The following is a 17109-nucleotide window of genomic DNA, read 5'->3' on the forward strand; positions in this document are numbered from 1 at the left end:
ATCTCAAGATGCCCATTTCCATCAGGCTGGCTACAAAGACATTAGAAAAGTGCACAACCATGGCTGTGGATCCTCCTTTTTGTGATCTATGAGAGGTGGTGTAATTGGGGTTTTGAGTTGTTGGGCTGGGTGGAGATGTATAGGATTGATCTAAAATAACACTAGTGGGGTGATGCTTCTCAGTGGGCAAATTAGCTGCTCTACACTCAGCTAGATGCTTGAGAAAACAGCAGAAAAAGATTTATATGGACAATTGCAGCTCTAGGTGCCTACTTTTATACAGGGCAATGCAAACCATTGCTGCACAGCTCAGAAGTGGTTATGGGCAATGAGTTAGAGAGGAATCTACTCAGTAAATCATAAAAATGCGGAATAAGTGTATTGTGAGTTAAACTACAAGACTAAGGACCCTAGACCAAGTAAAATACAAAACAGTAAAATGCAGCAGAAACAAAATAAATGAGGTTCATACCCTGCAGCAACTCACAATTCCCCCACGACTGTGAGGGGCACTACAAGGCTAAGGTTCCAGAGGGACCAAGTTAAAACATAAGCAATTCACTTTTGGTTAAAACAAGGAATATGCAGAAAATCAATACACAATTCACATTAACACTCCGAATATTGCAGTGTGCAGCATTAGTTGAAATGTGATTATATGAAACAGAGGCTAATATGAGCTTTAAGATTCTAATGGAAGTCCCTTTTCAGTTTGAGCTATTAGTGTCCAGTAGAAATTGCACTGGGAGGAGCTTGCAAACTCTAATTTACTGTATTGGAGGCAACTAAAAGCCATCAAGTTTAAAAGTACAAGAGTTGGACAATTAGCTGGGAAAAATCCAAAAATCAATGCAGCCAAACCACAGTTTTAAACTCAGAGGTCTTGTGGCTGGAGAGGAACATAAGTGAATTATTTAAATAGAAAACTATTTCTCGCTCCTACCACTAATTAGCTAGATCTGTTTCCTTTTCATTCAATGAATGCAAGAGGAATGTTTACTAACTGACCTTAGCTAGCAACTTCAAGAAAAACATTTTGCAGTAAAACAAAGATTAAAATACAACAATCTGTAGTCTAATAATACCAAAATCAACTGAAGAAATAGCAATATCCCTCAATAGCCTGAAGGTCTCTCAGTTATGAAAATATGAACATAAATATGAACATTTGAATAATAACTGGCAAACACTGAGTAATTTCTCTACTGCAGGGCATTCTAGATTAACAATCCAATTGTAATTTTATTAATTACTCCTTGCCCTTTCTAATGCTCCCTGTTATTAACTGATTTACTAATTAGTCACTTAGTTGAAGAATAAAAACACGAAACAAATCACCAACTTAGAAGAAAACACTGAAGTGATAGTGAACAAATAACGCCAAGTCAATGCTGTAGAAATATACCTTTACTCGTTAGCGCTTTCATGCACGCCAATGCATGCACTTCTTCAGACAAGTTAAAGCATAAAGATGTACAGATATTTATACTCATTTTAATTAAACAATTAATAAATGTGGCCATTGTCACTATTGTAAATTCATTCGAGTTGGAGCAACATTTTCTGTTCGTGATGTCAAATACTATATAAATGATAAATGCAATTGTGAAAGCCAAGGCGTTGTTTACTTAGCAACATGCAAAATCTGTTCCGTATTCTATTCAGCATTGACTTGGCGTTATTTGTTCACTATCACTTCAGTGTTTTCTTCTAAGTTGGTGATTTTTTTCGTGTTTTTATGGCTGAAATTTGTGATAGTCAACAGTCGCAGTCGATGTTTTCTGGCAGTCCTATTCCTACCAAGGCTTCCAGTCAAGATGTAGACCCTTCCGGACATTCTACCGGTAATTTAACAGCTCTGATACAGCAACTTACACAGCGAGTAGAACGTTTGGCAGAAAAAGTGGAAAGCTTACAAACGGAAAGAGCCCCAACCATTTGTTCTAATTCACCGGCAATTAACTCAAACATTCCCGTTGTACGGCCTCGAACTGGCGTAAGGTTTAATACTATACCTGGCGAGCTACTTCCAACTACTAACACTTCAGCAGCGATGACGGAAATGCAGACCGGACAAAGTGATACTGTTTCCATCAGCATTCCACCAGGTCAAGTACGAACTGTAAATACAATCATTTCTAACCAAAATAGTACTACGAATGTGGTTAACAACAATGGCAATTTGTCAGCAAGCAATGGTTTACCTGAACTGAATGCTTTTATTAGTATGCCGGTCAGCCTATTTTGTGTATCTGAAAATAATATGGCTGGAGCACAATCGAACACACAAAATGACAATGTTGTACCTGATTTAGTTTCCAATCTGAAATTATTTGACAATTATTTGATCAAATATAAAAAGCTTCAAATTGAAATTTTGTATTTCCGTGAATGCCTCAGACTTAACATTGTACCCAAAGGTCTGAGGCAATGGAAATACCCTTCGGGTTTAGTTAAGCAATCAGCATTTTTTTCCCTATTAGTCGACTTTTTTAACAAACAAGGACTTACTTTTCTGGAACTTTTAATAGAAGACTATACTAAACAGATGGTTGATTTGAAAGAAATACTAACAACCATTGATAATGACATTAAAATTGATCCTGATTTTAATAGATATGCATTCGATTATACTAGGATCTTTTCTAGTATTAATACATTGGTGAATAAAATCTGTGAGACCAAAAAACGGAAAATGAATAGGGATAAGCAAGCGTACGACAATGGTAATGCCTACCCTGATCCACCTCCTATTATTGGGCGTAGAATTGACACTGACTTTTTACCCCGTAGTAATAACGACAATGCAAATACGAACACGCATTTTTCAATTGACGACGAACCTGAATTATTTGCGTCATCAACTAATGGCCCCCCATCGTCTAGCTCACCTGTACCTTGCACAGTAAGACGAAGTGAACGCATACACAACAACAATAACTTTCAGAAGCAGTCCAATCAGGCTCAGAGTTCCAAACAAAATGAAGGTATCCATCGACAGAATCGGCAGCAGGATTTTCCGCAAGGCCAGTCGAATTGGAAAAAGAACACGAGACGCAACAAGAAGGGGCACAACAGAACAGTTTACAACAAGAACAGGAGGTAATTGAACCCTGTTCTTTTCAGTATCCTGATGTTATTTTAAGTAAAGCCAATGACTTTAAAGTGTATAATTTTACTTCCATGGACATACCACATCTTTTTGTGGAGCTCTTAGCTAAAGGCTTCACTTTTGTATTAACTCCTAAATTTGATATTGCACGACTGTTATGTGATTTGAAAATGTATACACGGAAGTTAAATTTACAAGTCATAATGAGAAATACAACCCAAACAACAAGAAATTAATTGGTCTCTAGTACTTATAACCCCCCACTAGACAACAATATATTGTTGTATGAAAAGATTTGTGAAGCCCAATTTAGATGTTTAAATAAGAATGATAAATCTTTTAAACAAAATACTGCAGAAGAACTTGATTTAATAAAATGGGCCAAACTACATGAAATACGGGTCATGAAACCCGACAAAGGTGGGGGTGCTATTTTAATGTATGAAAATGATTATGTGACCAAGATGTGCACACTATTATCAACATCTAGTTATAAGAAAGTTTCTATTAACGAACTAAATCAGGCATATCAAAGGGTAGAGAATACTTTGAGTGACCTGTTCATTGAGGGCAGTATTTCTTCTGAACTATACAACTATCTAGTTATGACAGCTCCCCTTTTGCCAGTTATGTTTGGTGTTCCCAAACTACACAAAAATGTGCATGACCCACCATTTAGACCCATCATCGATGGGCGCAAGTCCATCACATATTCTAGTGCAAAGTGGGTAGACAACAAGTTAAAAGACTATCTAAAAACAGAATCACAAATTTGTAGGGATTCGTGGCACGTTTTACAACAGCTTAATGATATTCCATTAGAAGATGATTATATATTCTTAACAGCAGATATTAGGGATCTTTATACTGTAATCCCACAAAACACAGGCTTAGAATGGGTCCGTGAATTCTTATTAAGAAAACAATGTCCAGGACAAGAAATTGATCTAGTAATCAATCTACTTGAACTTGTTCTGAATAACAACTACTTCATGTTTAAAAAGAATATATATTTACAACAATCCGGAATAGCCATGGACTCCCCATGTGGTGGAAGTTTCGCCAATTCCGTGATGGCATTTTGGGAGCATCATTTTCTTTTCACTTACGCTTTATATAGTCAAATTGTCGTCTGGTACACGCGTTACCAAGACGACATACTCATGATTATAAATGGCACAGAAAGAGAAGCCCTAGAACTAGTAAAAGCGATGAATTCATTTACTCCTTTTCTACATTTCACACATGAGTTAGGCATTTCTTCCATTAACTTTTTGGACATTGTTATTCAAAAAAATAATCAATATAGTAGGTTCAATATGAAAATTTACAGAAAACCTCTATATAGTAATTCATTCTTACACTTTACAAGCTGCCATCCCTTCTTTCAAAAGAAGGGAGTGGTTAAAGGACAGCTTGTACGAGCTTCTCGTATGTGTTCAGATGATGACTCTTTTGAAGAAGAATGTTCTAAACTTAGTGAAATGTTTGTAAATAGGGGATATCCCACTAAACTAATTTATACAGTTATGTGGGAAGTTAAACGTAAAAGACAAAGTGGACATTTCAGTCCGATCCTTAGAACTGACCACAATTCACATTTATTAGAAGTTTCAGATGCTCAAGTTAACAACATAAGTTACGACATTGTAAATCAAAAGCAAATTGATTATAAAATCAGTTTTCTCACTCAATTTAACCATAAAGCAACTCAGATTAGAGATGTACTATATAGTAACTGGGAATTTGTATTGCAAGGTAATCAATTTAATAGCATTTTGGGTGAAAAACCTTGTATTGTTTTCAAAAAAGCACCATCATTAAAAAATCTATTAGAAGCTCCCACGCAAACATACAAGATTAACAAAGGTATGTTTAAATGTGGCCATTGTCACTATTGTAAATTCATTCGAGTTGGAGCAACATTTTCTGTTCGTGATGTCAAATACTATATAAATGATAAATGCAATTGTGAAAGCCAAGGCGTTGTTTACTTAGCAACATGCAAAATCTGTTCCGTATTCTATTTAGGTAAAACGGAACGTCACTTAAAACAACGTATTTATGAGCATTTATATGCTATTGGTAAGCAAAACACCTCCAACGCCCTTGCTAAACATATACTTGAGAATAAAACCCATAGTTTTTTATTCAATGTTGTCGAAGTAGTATATAAAAATCCTAGAGGTGGACCCTGGCATTTATTATTACAGGAACGTGAATTGTTATGGCAATTCAAAACGAATGCATATTCATATCCTGGGATTAATGATATGTGTTCGATTAAATGTTTACTTAAGTTAAAAGCTTTGAACAGATGAGAAAGGTTATTAATTCCCTAAAATATTTAATAATAGCTTTCTTTTTTTACAAATTTTAGTTTGAAAATACACAATAAACACATATTTCTGCCAAGAATATTTCTTAACAGGTTTTCATATCTGTATAAATTTTTTGTAAAAAGTAGGTTGCTGTTTTCTCTTGGTCGTTTTTTATCATCATAGTTGGTAAAACCAAGATGAAATTTATCATTTTTTAACTAAATGGTTTTAAAAGTAAGTGTTTTAATTGAACATGTAATACATAATACTAAATTTTTAGTAAATAATTATTAATGGTTTATATATATTTGCACTGACTAAATTTTTGAGCTGGTTTATAACTGATTGAAATTAATTTAATTGATTAATTGTTTAATTAAAATGAGTATAAATATCTGTACATCTTTATGCTTTAACTTGTCTGAAGAAGTGCATGCATTGGCGTGCATGAAAGCGCTAACGAGTAAAGGTATATTTCTACAGCATTGACTTGGCGTTATTTGTTCACTATCACTTAGTTGAAGAAGCCAGACCAAAAATGGTCTGGATGCCATAAGGTGCTATGGGTGCTAACTGGAAGTGTACAAAAAAGACGCTTTAGTCTTGAATGAACTAGAAAAGGATTATTTCTCACTTCTCCGTGTATATTGCTACCCTAAAGAAAGATTATATGTTGTAGATACATGCCAAAACTAATGAGGACTTTCTGCCGATACTACATGATGTTTGTATAATGGCAAGTTCCAATAGGGGCAAAATAGGTTGCCACCCAGGGCCTACAATTCCAGGAGGGATGTAAAGCCAACCAATGAAGTAATCTGCATTCGCAGAGACTTAGCTCAACAACAACCACCTGTCTTTAAATCCAAGTAAAACCAAGCTCATATTATTCACCCCAAAAAAAACAATCCCATTAACAAATCTCAATTCCACATATTCTCACTAAACAGCACTAAAATTGAATTATTCACCCAAACCGTTAGGTGTTATAATTGACAAAACCCTAAAATTTGACCTATACTTACAAAATAACATCAGCAAGACACAAAACTGGGACTACTCTACAGACATAAACATTTCCTTTCCCTTCCCACAAAACAAGCACTTGCTTCTACTTAACTACTTCCTTCCTTAGCCATGGTGCCCCTTACTAACCAAACTCCAATCCTCCCTCAAAACTAAACTAGAAATATGCTACAACAATATAGCCAAATTTGCAACAAACAATCACCACTCCATCCACCACTGCATACCTCGAAAACATTAAATTATCTCGAATTCCTCCATTATCTTACTTATCTCCTATTAACTACTTCACACAAATTACTTACTTAAGCACAGGATTGCCCTGCCATAAAGTCCTTATTCTCCCACTATAATCCAAATAGGTCCCTAAGATCAGAAAACCAACACCTTCTCCAAATTCAGAAACCTAAACTATCCACTGGTCAGCAACTATACTCCTGGGTAATAGCCAAAACCTGGAACAGCCTTCCACCAGGTATTCACACAATGCAATGTACTACCTCCTTCAAAACCACCCTACACACACACCTTTACTCCAAATGGATCTGTAACTGCACTAAGTCTCATCTGGTCATTACCTAGATCTTCAATGCCTTCCTACCATTTCCCTTTATTTCTCCTTGTACTCACAAATTTCTATTACTACTAATGACCTTCTCTCCTGACCTCCATCTGTATTACTCCTACCCCTCTAACCCCTACTGTTATCACTCACAACTTCTTACATGTGCCTTCTCATACTCTTCCATTCATTTCCTCTCATATGCTATCACTGCTCCAGCATCACTGCTATAGCCTCTTAATGTCTTCCCCAGCTCTAAATCTCAGTCATTGCCCATATATCATATCAACTATATTGTAATTAGTTTATTAGGTGTTTATCAAGTGTGTGTACATAAGTGTTTTATATTCACCCATACCACTATGTCAGTTATAGTTGTATCACATTGTAATTAGTTTTATTAAGTATGTATCAACAGTTTGTATATATTCTAAATTTACTACTGTTATAAGATTTTTTTCCTCCATTTGTGCTGTATATACACAAAATGTGTGCCTTGTGATGTACTATATATCCTATTTGTGTTTCAAGTGGAGCTTTTCTCCCTGGGCCTCCACTGAAAATGGGCTCTCTTTGACCCAGTGGACTTTCCCAGTAAACAAATGCAAATAAATAAATAAATAAATACATACATAAATAAATAAAAATGTTATAGGTTCATAGGTTGGTACTAGGCTATCAACCCTAGGGCCTATACAAGCCACGCCTAGCCATAATAATTCCCTGGCTATTTCTTCCCACACTATTTACTTCTCTGGACCTCTGTCTAGCAGGGTGACTGATGTGATCCCCAGGGTGAATTTCCTTTCTCCCATCCAATCATCAAGGTTTCTTTTGAAGAGGGCCAACGAGGCGCTCTGCTTGATATGTATGGGCAGTCTATTCCAGAGTCTGGGGAGTCTCTGGGTCAGGAACCTACTCCCTCCAGCATGTTTTGTTTATTGTGATGACAAGGTTTAGATCCCTGGAGTGTGTGGCTCTGAGGGATTGAGATTTCTTTAAGTGTAGCATGTCCAACAACTCTGGGTTTGACATGGCCTTGTATGTTAAGCAGAGATCGCCTCTGAGTAGACGATATGCCACAGAGTATAGCTGGAGTTTTTTAAGGCGGTCAGCATAGGGCATCTGCTTTAGGCCTGTGATTCTTTTAGTGAGGTATTTATGTGGCCTTTCCATTTGTTGCAGATGTCTTAAGAGGTACATACCAAATGGGGCATTGTATTCTATAATGGGTCTAATGAGGGACGAGGACAGTGGGACAATGACCTCCTTTTTTCTGGATGAAAAGCCCTTAGTGATGAGGTGTGCCACATAGAAGGATTTCCTAACTGTTGTGGTGATGTGGTTATCGAAGGTGAGACCACTGTCCACCTGTGTCCCTAAGTCTCTTATCACACTTTCAGTGTTTAGTGTACTGCCACCTATGTGGTAATTCACTGGTACATGTTTTTTCCCAAAGGGGATAACTATACATTTCTTGGCATTAAGCTTGAGCCCATGGCGCTGGCACCAAGCATCTGTTTCTGTAAGGCCCTTTTGTAGAGTATCCACATAATTTGGGGATTCAATAATGGCTCCCAGTTTGCAGTCATCTGCAAACTTTGTTAGCCAGAGTCCCTTAGTGTTGGCCTGTACTTCAGAGAAGTAGATGCCAAACAAGAGCGGTCCTAGGACAGAACCCTGAGGTACTCCACTTGTCACTTGTCTGGAGCTGGATTTGGAGTCAGCTACTTTTACAGTGTGGGTTCTGTCAGTAAGCCAGTTGGCAACCCATCAAGTGATGTAGGGATTAATGCCCAGCTTAGTAAGTCTATCTATGATTCCAGAGTGGGGGATGGTGTCAAAGGCCTTGGCAAGGTCCAGATACGCTGTGTGGACTGCCTTACCCTCGTCCACAGCTCTAGAGACTGATTCAAAGAAGTCAATCAGTTTCAGGAGACAAGATCGGCCCTTCATGAACCCAAACTAGGTGGGGTCCAGTCTTTGAAGGTTGCCAATGGCTTTGTTTTTAAGTTCCATGATAATACGTTACATGGCCTTGCAGATCAGGCTCATCAGACTGATGGGGCGGTAATTCCCGGGATCCAAATTGGATTCCCCCTTGTGGAGTGAGATAACTGCAGCTGTGTGCCAGTCAGTGGGCATGAAGCCTAAGGTGAGGCTATGATTAAACATGACACTTAAGTGAGGTGCCAGTTCATTTTGTAGTTCATGTAGTACACAGCCCGGGATGTCATCTGGTCCCATGGATGCTGTATTCTTAGCTTTGGATAGTGCGTTTTTTACCTGTGTGGCTGTTATTACTGGAATTTGGCAATCTTCCATTATTGAGATGGGCCATTTAGGGGGTGAGAGGGGGTTGAAGTTGGCACTGAATTGATCTGCCAGGATATTGGCAATATCACTGGGATCAGTATATTTAATGCCATTCTGTTGTAGCTCAGAGCAGATCTGGGCATTGCCATTTAGACTCTTGACATAGTTATAGAATGCTTGTGGCTGTCTTTGGAATCTTTGGCAATTTTATTTTTGTAACTAGCTTTGGAGGATTTTATGAGGGATCTCAGCTTCTTACTGAGGCTGGTAAGGGAGTTTTTTGCATCTTGGGGTTTTCTTCTTTTCTGCAACAGTTTCTTCCTTTTGTTGTAAAGTTTGTTTATGGCAGGGGACCATCAGATTGGCTTACTTTTTTTGGAAGAGAGCATCTTGGTTCTATTTGGGATGGCACGATTGATGCATGAGAGGATGTGCTCATACAGTGCCTTAGTGTAGATTCAGCAGTCGAACTTTCAGTTCCCATCTGCATGGGTGTCATGAAGTTTGTCACTTCTGACTTGAGTAGCATGAAGTTGGCTTTGGAGAAGTTTTTTATGGAGATTTCCTTACTGGGGATGGGATGTGGATGTTAAGGGTGATTAGTTTATGGTCAGACCTGACCAACGAGGGGGTGACCTAGGTGTGGAGCATTTATTTCCCATGTTGGTAATGACCAGGTCTAGGATATTGGAGCCCTTGGTGGGAGTATGGATTAGTTGATCCAGGGTGTTGGAATTTATGAATTCCAAGAACTGTTGTGCAGAGGTGTTGATACATGAGTAGTTTTCCTGGGTTCCTATTAGAATGACGAAAATGTATTTTGTTGAATGCGTTTTGTCAACACATACAGAGCAAATAGGCAAAACAGAGAAGTGGCTGTTCAGTGAATTCTTTCCATGGCAAAGAAGTCGCTTGACTGCTTCGTTGCTTTGCCGTGTTCTGCAGTGTAGTATGGTCCCTTGACCGGTATAGCTCCCGAGCGTGAATGTGCAACAGTTACTGATCTTAGGGTTAGAGTGCAGGTTAAATTAAGTGCATATGTATGAATGTGTTTACTGTTTTTTTTTTGCATTAGATGTATGGTTGAGTTACGTGTGTATGTGTTTTCAGCTGTTTACTTTTGTTTTGGGGGTAGAATTAGGGTTAAGGTAAATGTGTATGTGTTTGGAACTGTTTACGTAAATGTGCAAGAGTTACTGACCTTAGGGTTAGGTTGTGGGTTAATGTAAGTGCATATATTTTAAAATGTCTACTTTTTTTTCCATTAGATGTATGGTTGGGTTACGTGTATATGTGTATTCAGTTGTTTACTGTTTGTTTGGGGGGTACAATTAGGGCTATGGTACGTGTGTATGTGTTTGGAAGTGTTTAATATATATATATATTTTTGGTTGGAACAGCAATTTCTTTCCCTAGGAAAGAAATCGCTGTTCTGTGGTTTCGACATTTTCAGCTTTTGCTGAAAATGTGTCAGCAAAACATCGTTCACATCATTCAATATAGACCCGTTTTCCCAGTTAATGGCAGGGTAGTTGAAATAACCCAGCATTAGGGTGTTTGTTTGTATCTTAATATTTTCCAGTATGTTTAGAAAGGTGTAGTGAGAATCTTGGGGCATGGTGGGGGATCTGTAGCAAGCTACAATTTGGATTGCAGTCTTACCTAGTGTTAGTTGTACCTGGATAATTTCAGACGCATTGTGATGGGCAACTAGCCTGGTGGTGTGAATATCCTTGGTGTATATGGACACTCCTCCACCTTTAGTGTTTCGGTCCTGATTTGGTGGCCAAAAAGTGTGGTAACAGTTGTAGCCTGGTATTGCAGGGGTGCTCTCTGGAGCCTTGAACCAGGTCTCAGTTACTGCACAGATATCGATGTTCTCCATTTTTAGGTGTGCCTCGAGAGAGTGCATCTTGAGGTTTAGACTTCTAGCATTGAGTAGCATTACCTTCAGAATTTGCATGCTTGTACCTGTTACGATGGTGGTTTTGTCCTTTGAACTTTGCCTAAAAAAGGCACTATAGAGGTGGCAAGAGCCTTAGCGGTAACCTGAATCCCAGGAGTGACAGGTGCAGACCATCTTTGGCAAAGCATTGTGGTCTGTCGATCATGTCGTCCCAGGCAGACAGATACTGGATCCCCTTTGAATGACACCAGAAGCTTTGCCAATTGTTGAAGTCAGTAATTGTGTCCTTATATTGTGGTATCATTGTCGGTGAAAGCAGGATGCTACTCAGGGCTAGGGTCATACCTGCCTGGGCCACATAATCCGAGAGCAATTCCATGTCACTTTTCATGTAGTCCAGGGAGGTACGTCTCAAGTCATTCACTCCAACATGGGCAATGACAGAGTCATATTTGTACTTGTTGTGGAGTGACTTGAGTGCATGTGTTATGTGGCAGATCCTGGCACCCGACAGGCAGCTGACTGTAATTTTCTCCTTGTTCAGCCTGGTGAGTGGGACATCAGTGTGCCTGACTATAGAGTCACCTATGACTAAAGTGGTAGGTACATTGTCTTGCCTTAGGGGCTGTTGCTTGGTGGCACACTGGTGTTGTGAGCTATGTGACACTTTGGTCGTGATTGGTGTTTGTTTGCATTTCAGCTTTGGAGGTCCTTGTTGCTTGGGCAGGTTACATTTAAGGGCCTCTGCATATGTGGATTTAATGTTGCTATGTGTGGGTGTTGGTGGTGTGGGTCTAGAAGGGCTATGTGTTGCTTGAGGTGTAGTGTGGGTGTTAAAGTTCTCTTGACTGTCTAGCACACTCTTGGGTGGAGAGAGCTTTGCTTCCAGCTTGACTATGTAAGCGGATCTCTCACAGGTTGTAGTGTTGGGTGGTAGGAGGAGAGGGTGGTCTGTGTGCATGAGGCAATTGTTGCATTGCCCCAGTATGCCCAGATTCACCAGGTGGACAGGAGAAATCACCAGAAGCAGACCCTTGGACATGCCTGGCTTGGTGCTTTTTTTGTAAAGTACAGGAGCTGTTTTCCCTTGCCTTAGCAAGGTACTTTGCAATTATTTATTTATTTATTTTACATTTGTTGACCGGGAATGTCTGACTGAGCCGAAGCCCTTTTTCAGCAGAGGCCCGGGGAGAAAAGTTCCAGTAAATACATATAGTAATCAATCAAACATGTAGTAAATAAACAATGAACAAATATTATGCAATTGGCATTAGCATAAGCAGCAACATTACAGCCACAGCAATATTATACAAGAAGTAGTAAGTATAAAAAAGTTAACATAGGAGAAAAGATTTTTACAATTTATATAAACAGGATATAGTACAAGTAAAGTGTAGAGGAAATGCCTAGATTAGATAGGTGGGAGTAGAAAACTTCAAGGAGGGTTAGAGCATTGGCAGATCCATTCCCTGTTAAAGTATTATTTTAGAGTTTGTTTAAATTGTTTGGGATGCATGTTTGTTCGAATTTTGATGGGAAGTTTATTCCATTCAATAGAGGGATGGCAGCTATATAAGTTACGTCCAGATTTTGATTTGGGCTTATAGATTTTTAAGAGGTCAAGGGAAGAGCTTTGGAGGTTCCTTACAGGAGCATAGTGGGAGATAATAGAGTGTAAGGCTGGACAGAAGGATGGCTGGTAAAGAATTAAGTGTATGGTTTGGAGCTGGGAGAGAAGGAGGAGGTGGGGCAGTTCTAGCCAGTTTAGATATCTAAGAGAGAGCCAGTGATGTGATCTATATGGTTGTTGGGTTGCAAACCTAGCTACTTTGTGGTATGTAGTCTCAAGTCTTGAAAGCAGAGAGGAGTTTAGGTTTGTAAAGATTTGTGAGCAGTATGTTAAGCATGGAAGAAGGTAGGCATGAGTGAGGGCTGTTCTAGCTTGCTGGGTAAGAAATGTGTTATTTCTGTAAAGCAGACCTAGCTTAAGGTGTGTTTTCCTGATACAATCATTAATATGGAGGTCAAACTTTAGCTGATCATCTATTGTGATGCCAAGTAGTTTTGAGCTAGGTTCAACTGCAATTGGAGTCTTGTTAAGTGACTGGATAGTGAAAGAAGTTTTTATGTGATTGGCTGTTTTAGGGAGGAAGAGTAGTAGTTTTGTTTTTTTAGGGTTAAGGATGAGTTGGTTGTTTGAGAGCCATGTTTCTACTGAGTTAAAGGAAGACTGGGTAGCTGTTAAGATTTCAGAATGGGAGTTTTCTATTGTTATGACTGTGGAGTAATCTGCGTACTGTATAATAGAGGAGAGAGGGCAGAAGGTATACAGCAGGTTTGTGAAGATGTTGAAGAGTAGTGGCCCTAGAATGGATCCTTGAGGGACACCCATATGAACTGAAAGGGGAGTAGATAAAGCAGATCCCCATTTTACAGACTGGCACCTGTATTTAAGGTAGCTTTCAAACCATGCCACTGTTGTGGGGGAGAAGTTAAGGTTAGTCAGTTTATTTAGTAGTAGAGAGTGAAAGACAGTATCAATGGCTTTTGAGAGATGAAGAAAGAGACAGGAGATTAGTTTTTGGTCATCTCTGGCTATGGAAATAGTATTTAGAAAGTTTAGATGTGCAGTATAGGTGCTGTGTTTTGGTTGAAAACCATGTTGTGCAGGAGTAAGAAGGTTTTTTTGGGTGAGATGATCCATAACTTGGTTATGTATGAATTTTTCTAGAACTTTTGACAGAAGAAAGAGGATGGCAATGAGTCTAAAGTTGGAGGTTTCACTGAAGTTACCTCCTTTGTGGATAGGTAGGGTATAGAACTGTTTCCAGATGAATGGCACTTTGGATTCAGAGATTGAGCAGTTGATGATTATAGAGACAGGAAAGGCTAGAGAGTGGGCAGCAGTCTGAAGAAAGAAAGATGAGATGTTATCAGAGGATACTGTGCATGGTTTTAGTTTAGAGAGTAGGATTCGGATGTATGTTGTGGAGATGGGCTTGAGGGAGAAGATTTTGGGAGGGGTAGTTGTTGAAGAGAGATCTAGGTATATGGGGTAAGTTTTAGTAGGGCTATTTGCATTAAAGAGTTTGGATATAAATTCAACAAAGTATGCATTGAAGGTATTGGCAGTTTCTACAGGTGTTTTTTCTGGGGTAGGGTTGGGTGAGGTAGGGTTTCTAGGGTGGAGTATGTGATTTATAGCATTCCAGAATTTTTTGGGGTCAGATTTTAGTGTTGTAGGGGGTTAAGGTAGAATTCTTTTTTGTCTTTGTTGATCAGTCTTTTGACCAGATTTCCTTGTTCTTTATATCTTTGTAGGTCATTAGGGTCTTTTGTATGTAGCCATTTTTTCCAGGACTTATCTCTAGACTTCATGAGAGTTTTACAACTTTTAGTTAGCCAAGGAGATATTTTAGCTTTTGACCTAATTTTATGAGGTGGGGATAGAGAGTTTATGATATCTAGTAGAGTAGTGTTAAAAGTAATGACTGCTTCATCTAGGGGGAGCTGAGTAAGGAAGTCCCAGTATACTCTAGATAAGAGAGTGTTTAAGGTTTCAGGGTTAACATTGGAGAGATTGTGTCTAGTGATATATCTGTGTGGTTTAGGGAGATGGTCTGTATACCTTAGCACCTTTATGGGTGAGTGGTCACTGAGGGAATCAGGAAGAGTTTCATAGCTGTTTAGTGCCTACGATTAATTTATCTTTATTAACAAGGAGAGTTGAGTGCTTGTATCAGTTTTAGGCTTCATAGTGCTCTCCAGCAGGTATTAGAGCAAGTGCTAGTCACAGGGATGCTTAAAGGTAAGATGAAAAAAATGGTTTATCCTAAACACTGCAGTTAGATGTGAAAGTAGGTACCTTAAGTTTTACCTGTCTAAAAAGTTAAGTTTTAGTGGAGAGTCACTATTTTTAAAACAGCAAGATAGATTGAAAGTGGGTGGTCACTTTTGAATTCTGGTACTATGGAATACAGTAGGATGGCCAATAAATTTAAATAGCTGAAGGGGAGTGATTTCACAAAATGATAATTTTGTGCTTATTCACACAAGCCAGTGAAAGCAGAGAGGAAATGAGATATATGGTCAAATTAACATAAGAGGCAGGCAACTAGAAAGACAGTGGTATTTAAGAACACAGCAGTAAGCGGGTGGGAGTGTGGGGAAAAAAATCTGCCTGACTCACAAGAGACAGAGCTGTGGACTCCTTTGAAGTTTTAATATGCAGTTAAAAGCAGAATAGAAGTAAAACGCAAGGTAAAGAAAACAAATCTCAGTATTCAAAATATAAAAAGTCAATAAAGTAATACAAAATACTACAAATAAAAAGCAAACCAACCTTTCCTTCACAGCAAAGTGTAGCAGAGTCTGGGTGAGCCTTTCTAGCAAAGCTCTGAAATGTTTTATTTTACCTCTTAAATAGAAGGTTTAGTTCCTAGCTCCACCCCCTCAGTTCACAAATGATTAACCTTAAGTGATCTCTTCTATCTTATGTATGAGTCCTTAATTGATCAGTTCTAATTTCTGCCTTACTCACAAGAGACAGAGCTGTGGTCTCTTTTGAAGTTTTAATATGCAGTTAAAAGCAGAATACAAGTAGAACACAAGGTAAAGAAAACAAATCACAGTATTCAAAATATAAAAAGGCAATAAAGTCATACAAAATACAACAAATAAAAAGCAAACTAACCTTTCCTTCACAGCAAAGTGTAGCAGAGTCAGTGCTGCTAGCTATTTTAGTTAGCTTATGTGTCATGCCAAACATAACAGTTTCTCCTTTTATTTCCTTATTTTTAGTTAAAAAAGTTAAATGATAGGCACTGAATGTGCTTTCTTTGTAAAACTCATGGTACCTATCCCTTGCAGATGTGCAGCATGCACCAGTGCTGCTACTTTATTTATTTCATTTATTCATTTATTTTTACATTTACTTCAAACTAAGTATGTAAATAAGCAGCTCCTGACATTCCTCTTCTCAGTGTTAATATTTTCTGTTCATTTGCTTCCCATGATTCATTGGGAAACCAATGATCAGAAAGGTGGGGAATATTAAATAGTATAGTGGAAAGACAGGGGTGGTTGAAATAAGATAAGTTACTTTATATTATATTATATTATATTATATTATATTATATTATATTATATTATATTATATTATATTATATTATATCATACTATATATATTTCTAATCCTGGCAGGCAGGTAGATATAGTAGTACTAATAAGTACCATTCAGGAGGACTATAGAATAGCACTTAACTGTCTTTGGTTTTGCAGAACGTCCCTAGTTTTGCCTCATATTTTTGTGCTACTCTTCATAAAGCATAATTATTTTGGTAAGTCACTGAAGGTAACAGTTAATTAATAATCCTAGACAATGAAGTTTCATACTTATTATTCTTCAGAAAATGCAGGCTGATGCAAAATATTTTGCTCTCAGAACTTTATAAGTGAATTACATTCATATTTATAATTTGTCCCTGATTACTTTTTCACTTTCTCCCTGATTCTTAGGCAAAGAGTTGAGATCTGTGTAGACTGGCTGTGGATAAAAGTGGCCTATTGTTTGCTCAAGTTTAACATTTTCAGTAGTTTCTGGCTACTATTTGTATGTAAAAAAATACCCTGATTTTGCAGACTATCCCTTATACAGCTTCATGTTTTGGTCTGTGCCTTTTCTGGCAAACCATTGAGGATTGCAGCCACTAAATGGGTAGAAGGGTGCTAGCTCTGGATGACAGCAATTTACCCTCTTGTTGTTTAATCATTTTAACATATGCTTTCAGAGGACTAGCATAGATTTGCATAAAACATGTTGGAATACTTATTCTGTGGCAACTGCATGAAAGAAAGTTGAAACTAT

The sequence above is a fragment of the Protopterus annectens genome, chromosome 1.part0 (genome assembly GCF_019279795.1).
Source record: "Protopterus annectens isolate FY-2018-M chromosome 1.part0, PAN1.0, whole genome shotgun sequence".
NCBI classification, from domain to species: Eukaryota; Metazoa; Chordata; order Ceratodontiformes; family Protopteridae; genus Protopterus; species Protopterus annectens.